The following is a 13,731-nucleotide window of genomic DNA, read 5'->3' as shown; positions in this document are numbered from 1 at the left end:
CAATGTCATGTACCTTGGTAGTGTCCCAAATTTTCTGATCAAGAAGATTATGGGGCCTCACACTCTTTTAAAGAACTAAAACACAGTGGTTAAATCTCTTGATTATCAGTTTTGCTAGCAGTGCTTCTTTTTACAAGATTCCTACAGCTGAAAACATTTGCAGCTTGCCCTTTTAGAAACACATGCTAGAGTCAGGAGTATGAGTTCCTGGGAAAGACAGGGTTTCAAGCCAGGAAAATGTGCCTAGTCTGCCTCTTTTGCCTCCAGGTGGCTGCCACCTGCTCTGGAGGTGGTTATCTTGGAGGATTCCTTGAGGATGTAGAAAGCAGGTAGAAATGAAAGAGATGCCAATTCCTTATTTAGTATTTCAGTTGGGAAAATCAATGTCAAATCTATTATTGCTTTGGAATGTATTCTTAAGCACTGGAGAATATTTCACACATATTTAAGGATTTTTTTTTGGGAGAGAGGCTGGCTCAGGCTGCCTTAAGGGCAGGCCTGGTGCAGCATGTGGTGCTGGGGATTGAACCACAGTTTAATGCCCCTGACTGATTTTGCACAAGTAGTTGCTTTAGACAACTGAGCTAACCTGTCAGCCCCATGACACATATTTAAAGAGCCACTTAATATTTTTCTGCACCTGCCTGCTGGAGTGCAGACAGAAATGTTGATTATGATGCTGTTTCACAACTAGCATCATACCATAAGAAAGAGGAAAAATAGTGAGACTTATCTTATGATGAGACTCTCTTTGCATTAAGAAATAATCCCTAGTTGTGTTCAAAATGTAAGTATAAGCCACAGGGAATAGATGACAAATATGAGACCACCCACATTGATGTGTCCTTTCCTCTCATTAACCTAAGGCATTTCCCTCACAATGTGGCAGGACTCAGTTCTTCCAAAGGCATCTGATGGCTAATGGTCAACTGACTTCTGAATATCAGGTTCTACTTCTAGAGGACCAACCATTCAAATAAAGACATGTTTTTGCTTCAATATTGTTACCATTTTATTAGAAAAAGAGAAAATTGAGGCTGATGGATATGATGATGAAAGGGTAATTCTCTATAGGCATGCAACCAGAGAAGACTTGTTAAACCACCTTTTACTGACCCTGACTTGACTCTTCTGTGATGGCAGTTCCTTCATGGAAAATGGAACAAGAAAGGCAGGTATGCATCAAACACTTGAAAGTTTCTCTCTTGTCCATGGGACTAGTGCTCAGCTATAGCTCTGACTTTTATCTATGACAAAAGCTCTACAATTCAGTGAAGGATAAAAAGTCATTATTGATACTAATGATTATATGGGGTTAACTCCAACTACGGGACAATTTGGTAGAAAGTCCCCCTTATGTTAGGAACAGCAGCAGCAGCAATAACAACAACAACAAAATCATTATTGTTCTCATTGGCCTAACTCTGCTAAGTATGTGAGATGGACACCCCTGAAGCTATACACCTTTCCAAGTCAAGAACACCTGTCATCTACTGAGTGCCTCAAAGAATCAATCTGTGATTAAACTGACTGATCTAATCACCCCAGAATCATTTGGGAAGCCCCATGGGTATTCATTGGTCCCGTGGGATTAAGATGTGGCCCCGTATACCACTTGGAAATATAGGGAGGTACATACTGACTTGTATGGTTATCAGACAGGAGTGTCAAAAGTGTTGACAAACCTGCAAATTTACCCCATATAGGGCACTGGTTGTGTAAAAGTATGTTTCACTGTTATGAACATTTGCCTTTTATCTTTATCTCTTCTTAGGGCCAGAGGATGACATCAGGGCCTTGACTAACTATACTCAGCGGGCCTTAAATGACCCTGTGACTGATTTTTCTCTCCTGAATAAAGAAGTAAAATTAGTGAGCCAAGCAATCCTCCAAAATTTGAAGGCATTATGCATTCTAACAGCAGCACAAGGGGGTAATGAGTGACTGTAAAAACTGAATGTTGTTTATGCTTTCCTGATCCTTCTGTTAATACCTGGAGAGCTGTGCAAGATATTAAATGACAGGTTAATGCCATACCATATTCTCAAATTCCCTGGACTTTCCCCTTATGCTTTTTTTCCAGGAGGCTATTGTTGTCTATTCTTGGTGAAAACTTTTATTGATTTAATTCATAATAATCTTTTTTAAAAGTAATTTTATTGAGAAGCAAAGAGCAATGAAACAGTTTAAAACTGATTAGTAACACAGTTTCAGTAATTAATACACTGCATATTGTTGTCTTAATGGTTATTCATTGTACAAGATACAGACATGATATCCTGTCTACAAACACTATTAGAACAAGTCTCTCTATTCATTGAATTAAGAAAGCAGCTGTATATCTATCCTATTTTTAATATACAGATACAAAATGGTCCTTCATTTGTATCTCCCTTTTTTGTTTAGTTTTGTCAGAGAAGGGTATTCCATTGACAGTTAAATATTGTAGGTGTGTGAATTCAGAAAATATTCCAATATAGTCCAGTAGTCCATAATCGTAGTGGGTTTTCCATAAGACTGACAATGTCAGAAGTTGTTGACTTGAGCTTTTTACAGCTCAGTATATTAATATGGATTTATTTTTTATGCTTTATTTTTCTACTTTCTTGCTAGATCATTAAGACCAAGATAAAGCAAGACCTATATAAAAAGAAATGTAACTTTTGTACCTGATAAGGTCTGTCAAATCCCCTCAGGATTTAACCTGAAATCCTGTACCACAGTTGGTAGATCCTTTGTCAGTGTTAGCCATGTGGATGAGTCATGGCCATTGCTTGACCAATTTGCTCTGTGTGAAAGCCTGAGAGAAGGATTTCTCTCCATGTTACTCTCCTTAGGCAAACTCTACATCATTGACCACTTTCCTCTTTGGGCCCATAACCTCCTTGATTGGAAAATTTGGGACATAACTAAGTTACATGATATTATAGTACAGGTTCTCCTATGTCCTGAGTCTTCAATGACCTTGAAAGGCTAGGGCCAAAATTTTGGCTGTCCTTGCAGCCATTCTTTTTCTCTAATTTTTGGTCTTCACAGTTAGGTTGTTAACCCTCCAGAAGAGAAGTTTATTATTATTACCCTACAACATAGGCAGTTGAGATTATCCTCACTATCTGTCCAAATATCGAACATCTTAGGCATAATATGGAACTAATATTTTCCATCAACTATAGATATGTTAAAGCCTAGATCCCTACAGAATATGAAGAAAAAAATGGAAAAAATAAAAAATAGGAATAAACAGTTATATATTTTTACACAGAAATTTAGAAATCTAACCATGAGCCTTGTAGCAGGGCAGTCCCGAGATTTTTTTTTTGTCACTTGTTTTCATTTATTACCCTTTTTTTTTTTTAAAAAAAAAAACCAAACATTTACTTGAGAGACAGTATGGCAGTAATTGGTACATCTTGGCAAGCAGTACGTATTTAGAAGACCAGAATGGCAGGCATTCCAAGTATGATCCTACCATTGCACATTGCTATCTTCAGTGCAGTTGCTTAGTTCACCAGCATGTATAGTTATTCAGAGTGTGAATCCTACCAATTAACTGCTAGTTTCAAAAACATGGTCAGTCTCAGGATCATTGCCTTATCCATCTTGTGCATATAAATGTATGTTTTTGCCACTATCATGTTTCCTAGCTTTTCTCCTTGCCCTATCTTCGTTGTCTAATCTTCAAGTTCTCACTTTCCTTTTGATTATGTTATACATTTCTATTTTATTTCTTCATTTGAGTTCTTATAGTAGGGAGACTATACAATATGTACACATGTGGATTTGGTTTATTTTACTTATATCTTCAAGTGGCATCCACTTACATATAAAAGGTTTGAGTTTATCATTCTTTATAACTGAGTAATACTTCATTGTATAAAAATACCACATTTTTTAACCTATTCCTCAGGTGACAGGCATCTTAGTTGTGTCCAAGATTTGGCTATCACAAATTGTGCTGCTATAAACATAAGCACACATATATCACCAAGAAATGACGTTTTCAGATCCTCCAGGAAAATTCCCAGCAGAGGAATAGCTGGTTTAAATAGGATTTCCAGTCCTAGTTTTCTAAGAAGTCTCCACACTGATTTCTATGATGGTTGCAGCAGTCTACATTCCTACCAGCAATGGAGAAGGGTTTTTCTTTCCCTATAACCTCTCCAGTATTTGTAGTTGGTTTATTTCTTAATGATAGCCATTTTTTTCTGGGGTGAGATTGTATCTCAGTGTTGTTTCAATTTGCATTTCAAGGCTGGCTAGTGATGTGGATCATTTTTTTATATATTTATTGGCTTCTTTAATTTCCTCTGAGAAGTGTGTATTTATCTCAGATGCTCATTTCTGGACAGAGTCCTTAAATTGTGCGACCCTAATGTTTTTTAGTTCATTATAAATTCTAAAGAGCAGACCATTGTTTGAGTGCTTATTAGCCAAGATTATTTCCAAATTTATGGGTTGTCTTTTCACTTTGTTGCTAATTTCTTTTGATGTTCAGAAACTTCTCAATAAGAAAAGGTCTCAGTTTTTAATTCTTTCAAGTATTACACATGCAATTTGAATTTTGTTCAGGCACTCTTTGCCTACCCCTATGTCTTCAAGAGTTCCTCCTACTTTCTCTTCCAGGAGATTTAGTGTTTTTCTTTTAATGTTTAGGTCTTTGATCCATTTTAACTTTAGATTAGTGCATGGGGATAGACCTGGGTCAATTTTTAGTTTTCAGCATGTAGAGAGCCAGTTTTTCCAGCACCATTTGTTAAAAATACTTATCTTTCTTTCAGAAAGCATGTTTGGCCCCTTTGTCAAAGATAATGTGACTGAGTGTGTTCTTAGAGGTGTCTGTGTCTTCTAATCTACTCCATTCATCCTCAGGTCTATTTTGTTGCTGGTACCAAATTGATTTTATCACAGTACCTTTGTAGTATAATTTCAAATCAGGAATTGTAATACCCCCTGTCTTGTCTTTATTGCCCAGGATAGCCTTTGCTATTCTAGATCTTTTCTGGTTCTAAATAAAGTTTAGGAATTATTTCTCTAGGTCTGTGAGGTATGTTAGTTGTAGTTTGATAGGGATTGCAGTAAATCTGTACAGCAATTTTGGGAATATGGCCATCTTCACAGTGTTAGTTTTTCCTGTCCAGGAGCAGGGAATATCTTTCCATTTTCTGAAATCCTCTATGATCACTTTTTTCAGATTATTGTAATATTCTTGGAAAACATCTTTTAGTTCCCTAGTAAGATTAATTCCAAGACATATCATTTTCCATCATGCTATTGTAAAAGGTTTTGTTTTTCTAATTTCCCTCTCAGTGTGTTTGTTATCTGTGTAGAGAAATGTTATTTACTTTTGGGTATTGACTTTGAATCCTGCTATGCTACTGAATTTGTGTATCAATTCTAGTAGCTTCTTGGTGTAGTTTTTTGGGTCTTCCAACTAAAGTATCATGTCAGCTGCAAATAATGATAATTTAACTTCCTGACCTATTCTTATTCTTTTTATTTCTTTCTCTTGTCTAATGCCCCTAGCTAATGATTCCAGAACTATATTGAATAGGAGTGGTGATATAGACATCCTTGTCTTGTACCAGATGTGAGAATGAAAGATTTCAGTATTTCCCCATTTAGAATTATGTTAGCCACTGGGTAGTCATACATGACTTTAATACAATTTAAGTTGAGGCCATCTACTTCAGGGTTATGTAGGACTTTGTACATGAATGAGTGTTGGACTTTGTCAAGAGCCTTGTCTGCATCAATTGAGATGATCATGTGGTTTTTAGATTTGGTTCTATTGGTAGAGTGTATTACATTTTTAGATTTGCGTATATCGAACCATCCTTGCATCCCTGGTATGAACCTTACCTGGTCATGCTGCATAGTCTTCTAGGTGATTTGCTGTATTCTATTTGCTAGGGCTTTATTGAGGATTTTTGCATCTATATTCATGAGGGAGATTGGCCTGTAGTTCTCTTTTTTAGTTGTGTCTTTCCCTGGTTTGGATATCAGTTTAATACTTGCCTCCAGGAATGATTTTTGGGAGGACTGCTTCCTTCTCAATTTCACTGAAGCACTTTAGGAGTATAGGGATTATATTTTTCGTACATTTCTTGTAGAATTCAGCTGTGAATACATTAGGGCCCAGGCCTTTCTTTGTCAGTGAGGTTTTTATTACATTTAGTATTTCATTGGCTGTGCTTGGGTTATTGAGAGTTGCTGTATCTTCTTGATTCAGTTTTGGTAATTAATACATTTCTAGGAATTTGTCCATGTCTTCTGTGTCTTCTATTGTGTGAGAGTAAAGATTCTTAAAGTAGGTATTGATAATCTTTTGAATTTCCACAGGGTCTGTGGTAATTACACCCTTTTCATTCCTTATTGCTTATATTTAATTGTTTCTTTCCTCTTTTTGATGAGGTTGGCTCAGGGCTTATCAATTTTATCTACTCTTTCAAAGAAAGAGCTTTTTCATTTGTTAATTTTTTCAACTTTTTTTTGTCATTTTGATTCAATTAATTTCTGCTCTAATCTTTATGATTTCTTCCCGTCTTTGGGCTCTGGGTTTGGTTTTGCCCTTCCTTTTCTAGATGGTGAAGGTGCAACATTAGGGTGTTTATTTGTTCCCATTCTGTTTTCCTAATGTGTGAGTTCACAGCTATAAACTTCCTTCTCAGAACTGCTTTCATCACATCCCATAAATTCTGAAAAATTGTGATTGAATTTTCATTAAATTGTAGATGTTGATCAACTTCTTTTTTATTTCATGTGTGACCCAATGGTTGTTGAGTAGAGTGTGGTTTAATTTCCACGTATTTATAGTTTTTTTCTGGATATTTTTGTTGTTTATTTCCAGTTTCGTTGCACTGCAGTTAGATAATATGCATGGGATAATTCCTTTTTTCTTGCATATACTTAAACATGACCTATGGACTAGAATGTGGTCTATTTTAGAAAATGACCCATGTGCAGCTGGAAAAAAAATGTGTATTTAGCTGTGTTTGGGTGGAACACTTTGTATATATCCATTAAGTCCATTTGTTCCAAGCTCTGGTTCAGTTCTGCTACTTCTTTCCTTTTTTTCTTTCTTTTTTTTTTTTTTTTGCCTGGGTGACCTATCTTTTTGGGATAAGGGTTTTTAAGGTATCCTGTTAAGACTGTGGTATTGGATGTTAGATTTTTCAAGTCCATTAAGATTTGTCTTATATAGTTGTGTGCTCCTGTGTTTGGTGCATACATATTTATGAGTATCACCTCTTCCTCTTGAATTTTCCCCTAGCCAATATATAGTGGCCTTCTTTATTTTGTTTGATCATTTTTGGTTTGAAGTTGAGACTATCTGATAACAGGATTGCTAACCCTGCTTTTTTCTGAGGTGCTGGGTTGTGTAGAATTATTTTCCATCCTTTGACTTTCCGCCTATGAATTTCTTTATGAGTTGTGTTTCTTGTATAGAGCATATTGTTGGATTTTGTTTCCTAATCCACTGTTCCAGCCTATTTCTTTTAATTGCTGAATTGAATCCATTTACATTGATGGTTATAACTGAGCTGTATTGACTTATGATTGACATATTATTTACCTGCTCTTGTTTATCCCATTTTCTCCCGTGTTCAATTGTTTTCCATATAGTGAGTTCCTTCTGTTCATGTTCATGGAGATTTCTGATCACTTTGATCCCTCTCTAGAACATCTTTCAGTAGTCTGTAGCGTTAGCTTTATCATCATGAAATTCTTTATTTGTTCTTTGTCATGGAAGTATTTCACTTCTCCAACAAACTTGAAGGAGAGTTTTGCAAGGTACAGTAGCTTAGGCTGTAATTATTTTCATAGATGACTTGAAGTACTCTGCTCCATGCTCTTCTTGCTTTCATGGTTTGTGAAGAGAACTCTGCCATTATTCTGATGGGGTTTCCTTCAAATGTGATCTGTTTCTTTTTTCTAGCAGATTTCAATATGTTGTTCTGCTGTATTTCTGGGATCTTGACTATTATATGTCTTGTATTTTTAATTGGGGTCAAGTTATTTGTAGTTCTGTATTCTTCGGTTATCTGAATGACAGATTGTTTTCTCGTCTTCAGGATGTGTTCTGCTATTACTTCTGCCCATATTTTTTTTATGGTTATTATACTTCTCATTATTATCTTAGGTTACTAATCACAGACATGCAACATTGATCAAACTATATAAGCACTGAAGTTATTCTTCTCAAAGAACAAATAGAAATTAGTCATACAATTATCTTTGCTAACTTGTGAGTTTTCCATTTTCAATTAATTAGTACATAACATTTGAAGATGTAAGACTTTTAAAAACATGTGTCCAATTTTTTTCAGTTCCAGTTTTGGAAAACATATCGTGATCCACCGAATTACTTTGTCAACTTTATTTTAAAAAAATCTATAGGGTATGTATGAGTCTATTTCCGAACTCTATTCTGTTTCTTTGTTTTACATACCAGTATTTTTAATTTATTTTTAAGTCTAGAATTTAGGTAGTATAGTTTCTCCCATACTCTTCCAAAAATTGTTTCTCTTATTCTACATCCTTTATTCATCACTTTAATTTTAGAATCAGCTTTTCTACCAAAAACAAATGCCTGCTTGTAAGTTTGACTGGGATTGCATTAAACCCGCAGATCAAATGAGAGATTTGAGATATGAGAGAGTTCTGACTTCTGTTCTGTGAATGTTTCTCCATTACAGTCTCTGACCTCAATAGCCCATATTTTATAGTTTTCACAATACAAACCTCACATCCTTTTTGTCATATTTCTCATGGTATTATTTCACTAAGCACCTTGGCAGTTATATTTTGATGCCATAACATTCATATTTAAGGTACTGATTTAAATATAAAGGTGTCATTGATTACACTGCCCAGTATTTGCTCATTTACCTTACTGTAATGTCTCTCTCCCTCTACATATTGCCATACTCAGAGGTTTATTTTGTCTGCTCTTAATATTAACATTCAAAGTGTTAAGTTAGTACATATATATTTTTAGTTCTTTTACTTTTAACTTACCCTTGTTTTTATATTTAAGATGACATTTTTGTAAACAACATATAGTGGGATTTTTCTTTTTAATCTAATCCTGACCACTTCTGCTTGCCATATTCTTTTTATATCATTTGCATTGACTTCTTTTTTCTCACTGATACCTCTTAATCTCACATTGTTCATCTTTGCACCATCTTACAGATGATTATGTTTTCCTGCATCCTAGTTGTTTTTAAGAGATCTTTTCTTACTGTTTCACTAGCTGTGATGGAATCTTCAAGATCTGAAACTCTGTCTTCCCTTTCACTCAAACGGTTTTGCAAGCTTGTGATTGAGATTTTTAGTTCTTCTATATCTCTTTGAGTCAGCTTCATGGGATCTTTTTCATTTCTATTATCTCCTCTATTTTTTGTCACTGTCTTCTTCAGAAGCCGTTATTAATGCTTTTACTACAGAGATTATTTCTGATCTGATTTCCTCTATATGTTTCTCCATTTGATTCTTTACTTCAGATAGTATTATTTCAGAGAAATTTTTTTCTTTTAGATGTTATTTCAGATCTGAGTTCCTCTATACCTCGCTGAAGTTGTTTCTTTACTTCAGACACTTCTGATTCAGATATTTTAGTTATGTGATTCTGAATTTCCTCCCTTAGTTTCCTAGGTAACCTACACCAACCTCAATTCCAACCCTGCCCCACATTGTACTCTGGTCTCAGGTCACTTCCTTTGACCCATGTTAGTCTCAAGTCACTCCTTTTTGTCATAAACAAAATTAAACCATAGGGAAGATAAATGATGTTCACCTGAGACTTGGCTGTTCCATCCCCCAATCACCCTCCCTAAAAGATCTTATAAAGTTTCCTGTCCCCCCTTTATTCACTGCTGTCTTGGTCCATTAGATAGCCAAACTGCTTGCTGCCCCCAATAAACCTTCTACTCGCATCAGAATGCCTGGTTTGGTTGATTTTGTATGTTTGTATCTAACGAATATACACTTCACAAATAAAGAGATACAAATGGCAATGAAAAAATGCTCAACATCATTGTTCATTCAAGAGATGCAAGTTATAAGAATGCTGAGATAACATCTTACTCTAAAAAGAATGGCAAACATCAAGAAATCAATCAGTAGCAAATGCTGGAGAGGTTGTAGGGAAAAAGGAACCCTTCTCCACTGTTGGTGAGAGTGCACGCTGGTGCAACCGTTATGGAAATCAGCATGGAACTTCCTCAAAAAGATAGGATTGCAAGCTCCATTCAAGCCAAGCTATTCTCCTTCTAGGTATTTTTCTAAAAGAATTGATATCATCATAGCACAGCAATATATGTACACCCATGTTTATAACAGCACAATTTGTCACAGCTAAATCTTGGAAACAACCCAGATGCCCATCAACTGAGGAATGGATGAAAAAGATATGGCATTTTTATACAATGGAATATTATGCATCTATAAAAAAGGTAAATTCAAGGCTTTTTTAGATAAATGGAAGCAACTAGAGACTGTATTGGTAAGTGAAATAAATAAATCATATCCACATGTACAAACATTGTATTATTTCGCCAGTGTAAGAAACAGAAAAATAGTGAAAATCTAAAAAGTACAACAGATACTGTAGGATGGCTAGAAATTGTTCAATGGGAAGGAAAAATTGGGGTGAGGAAAAGGACAAATGAAAGAAGGGGAAAAACATAGGTAGGTATATAAGCAAATAGTTTGGATAATTGTATTGTTGTTTTCTGCTGGTCTTTTGAAAGTAGCAGTTAATGCTTAACTTTTTTTTTTTACTCTGATAATTTGTTCTTCTTTCTGTTTTGAATTTCTTATAATTCCTTTGTTATTGTTTTGTTTTATTTTTCTTTAACTGATGGTGACATGTTTATATCTGCTAATCTGAACAACTAAGTTGAAGAGAGCATCATGTAATACAGCAACCATTGTTTTCCACCTGTCTTGTTTCCTAGCTTTTCTCCTTGCCCTCTCTTCATTGTCTAATCCTTAACTTCTCACTTTCCTTTTAATTGTGTTATACCTTGCTATTTTTATGTCTTCTTTTGAGTTCTTACACTAGGGAGACTATATATTTACATATGTGGGTCTGGTGTATTTCACCTATGAGTATATCTTCAAGTGCCATCCACTTAATTATAAAGGCTTCGAGTTTATCATTTTTTTTTTTTTTTTCAGAACTGGCAATTGAACTCAGGCCCTTGTGCTTGCCAGGGAAGCACTTATTCTACTGAGCCATTTCCCTGGCCCGAGTTTATCGTTCTTTATAGCTGAGTAATACTCTATTGTATAAAAATACCACATTTTTTCATCCATTACTCTGTTTTTTTTTTTTTTTTTTTGTTTTTTTTTTGTTTTTGTTTTTTGCGGAACTGGGGATTGAACTCAGGCCCTTGCGCTTGCCAGGGAAGCGCTTATTCCACTGAGCCATCTCCCCGGCCCTTCATCCATTACTCTGGTGATGGGCATCTTGGTTGTTTCCAAGATTTGGTTATCAAATTGTGCTGCTATAAACATAGGCACACATATATTACTATGATGTGACATATTCAGTTCCTCTGCAAAAATTCTATCTTGATCTTAACCATCCAGTAGAAAAGTGTAAAAGCGGGATATAAAATTAAAGCCATATTAATATGCTGAGCTGTAAAAGGCTCAAGTCAACAACTTCTAACATTGTCAGTCCTACAGAAAACCCACTATTATGCACTACTGGACTATATTGGATTATTTTGCTGAATTCATACACCTACAATATTTAAGTGGCAATGGAATACCCATCTCTGACAAAACTAAACAAAAAAGGGGATAAAAATGAAGGACCATTTTGTATCTGTCTATACAAAATAGTTAGGATATACAACTACTTACTCTTAATTAAATGAAGAAAGATTTGTACAGGATATCATGTCTGCATCTTGAACTATGAATAAACACTATGAAAGTAATATGCAATGTATTAATTATTGAAACTGTCCTACTAATCAGTTTTGAAACTGTCTCATTGCTATTTGTTTCTCAGTAAAATCAATTAAAAAATACAGCAACCATTGTTGAACTCCTATTATTTTTAGAGAAATCTTATATCTAATGCTGACTTTTTTTCTATAACTATTTTGTATTCTTTAGAAATTGAAAAAATAAAAATGAGTAAATTTGAATGAGTCACCTTAGCTGGGAAGCAACAGCTCTTTGACTTATCCCTTCCAGAAAAGGTCCGTGTTCCTCCCATGTACACTTACTATGTTACTTGCTTCTCCACCACATCACTATTACCTAAACAGTTATACTTGTCTTCTTATTGGTTGGCAATAGTTCTGTCTCACCTTGTGACTTTCCACTGGATCAATGTTACATAAGTAGCCACACTTGTAATCTCATTAGAGACCATAGTATTGTCCCACCTTATACCTGATACCTGGTGGCTGTGGTTTCATAAGCATCTTGTGATTACTTTATAAAGCTTCCTCTGAGCAGTAGAGTTTTGGGAAATCTTTCTGGGTGTCTACTTCTGTGTCTCTCAGGCAGGAGCTCTCTTTCTCTCAATAAATATTCCATACTTTTAACCTCTGTTGTTCCTAGAATTCCTTCTTCAATTTTAGAGAGCACAAACTCAGTGTATCAGGCATCTAACAGATTGGGAGTTATAATATTTCCCTTATTTAGAGGTCCTTATATTATCCCTATATCAGTGGCATGCTTGTAGACTCTGTCCTAGGTAGTGCTTTTTTCAGAGCTTCTACTGGACCTCTGAAACCATCTGTGACCATCATTCTATCTGTCTGGAATGCTGTTAGGCTCCCCAGCAGTACCAGTCTCTGGATTGCTAAGTGTTCCTGTGCTTGGTCTCCAGATTGCTGTGAATTCCAGAGCTGTTCATGTGTCCTCTCCATCCCTGTTTTTGAAAGGCATGCTGGCCAGGTGGAGGAGAGATCCTGCACCATCTGCACTACCAGCTTCTTGCTTATGCCCTGGGTGTGATGTCCTTTCTCTTGTCATGAATGTGATGAAAGTTCAATAACCTCTTGCACTCAGGAAGTTGCTTGACTCTTGGGATCTTTGTTCAGCAGATGTGCCAACTTCCTTTGGCTACTTTGAGTCTCGGTAGGATCTACCACAGAGGGCTTTTTGGCTTCAAGAGTGGACACCATGTTCACTCATGACTCTCCCTGTTCTCCATATTTTAGCTTTTCTTCACAGTAGCAGTGCAGTTAGAAACAATGGAGCGGAGAGAGTCACTCCGTTCCCTCCACTTAACTCTAAACAGTACTCTATGATTATTCCTGCTCCTATTGTTCTAAGAGGGGTAAAAATAAAATAACAAAACCCCAGGAGATCTCTGATGCTCTAGGCAAGAGCACATGCATGTTGGATCTCCTATGCTGATCTTTGGTCACTTTCATCCAACCCCTACTTCATTACAGGTTCATAAATATGTACCATATGTTATAAATATAATTAAGATCAGAGTGATCTTAATTATATTCTGGGTCAAGCATGCATGGTGAGAACCCCTATGATGACTAAGCACCCTGTCAATCATTCTTTTTATTTAATTTATTTATTTATTTATTTATTTTGTGTGTGTATGGCCAGCTCAGCCCACCAGGGGGTGGGGCTGGCTGTCATGAATATGTACCATATGTTATAAATATAATTAAGATCAGAGTGATCTTAATTATATTCTGGGTCAAGCATGCATGGTGAGAACCCCTATGATGACTA

The 13,731-nt window shown here is 35.8% G+C and overlaps 1 protein-coding gene across 5 annotated transcripts in view; it reads right to left on the bottom strand.

The window, feature by feature from the left end:
* Window positions 1-13,731, bottom strand: part of Samd9l (sterile alpha motif domain containing 9 like) — a 32,648-nt gene that overhangs the window by 10,539 nt on the left and 8,378 nt on the right. For 3 of the 5 annotated variants that reach the window (XM_023706519.1, XM_023706521.1, XM_023706520.1), the window contains exon 3: window positions 1,106-1,247. The exons of the other annotated variants lie outside the window; for them this stretch is intronic. The gene's annotated coding sequence lies outside the window, so the exon portion shown is untranslated. The remainder of the gene's footprint in view (window positions 1-1,105; window positions 1,248-13,731) is intronic. 5 annotated transcript variants of the gene reach the window in all.

The sequence above is a fragment of the Octodon degus genome, unplaced genomic scaffold (assembly GCF_000260255.1).
Source record: "Octodon degus isolate 3935 unplaced genomic scaffold, OctDeg1.0 scaffold00262, whole genome shotgun sequence".
NCBI classification, from domain to species: domain Eukaryota; kingdom Metazoa; phylum Chordata; class Mammalia; order Rodentia; family Octodontidae; genus Octodon; species Octodon degus.
Note: the sequence above shows the minus strand (reverse complement) of the source record. Positions and strands in the feature narration are given on the sequence as shown.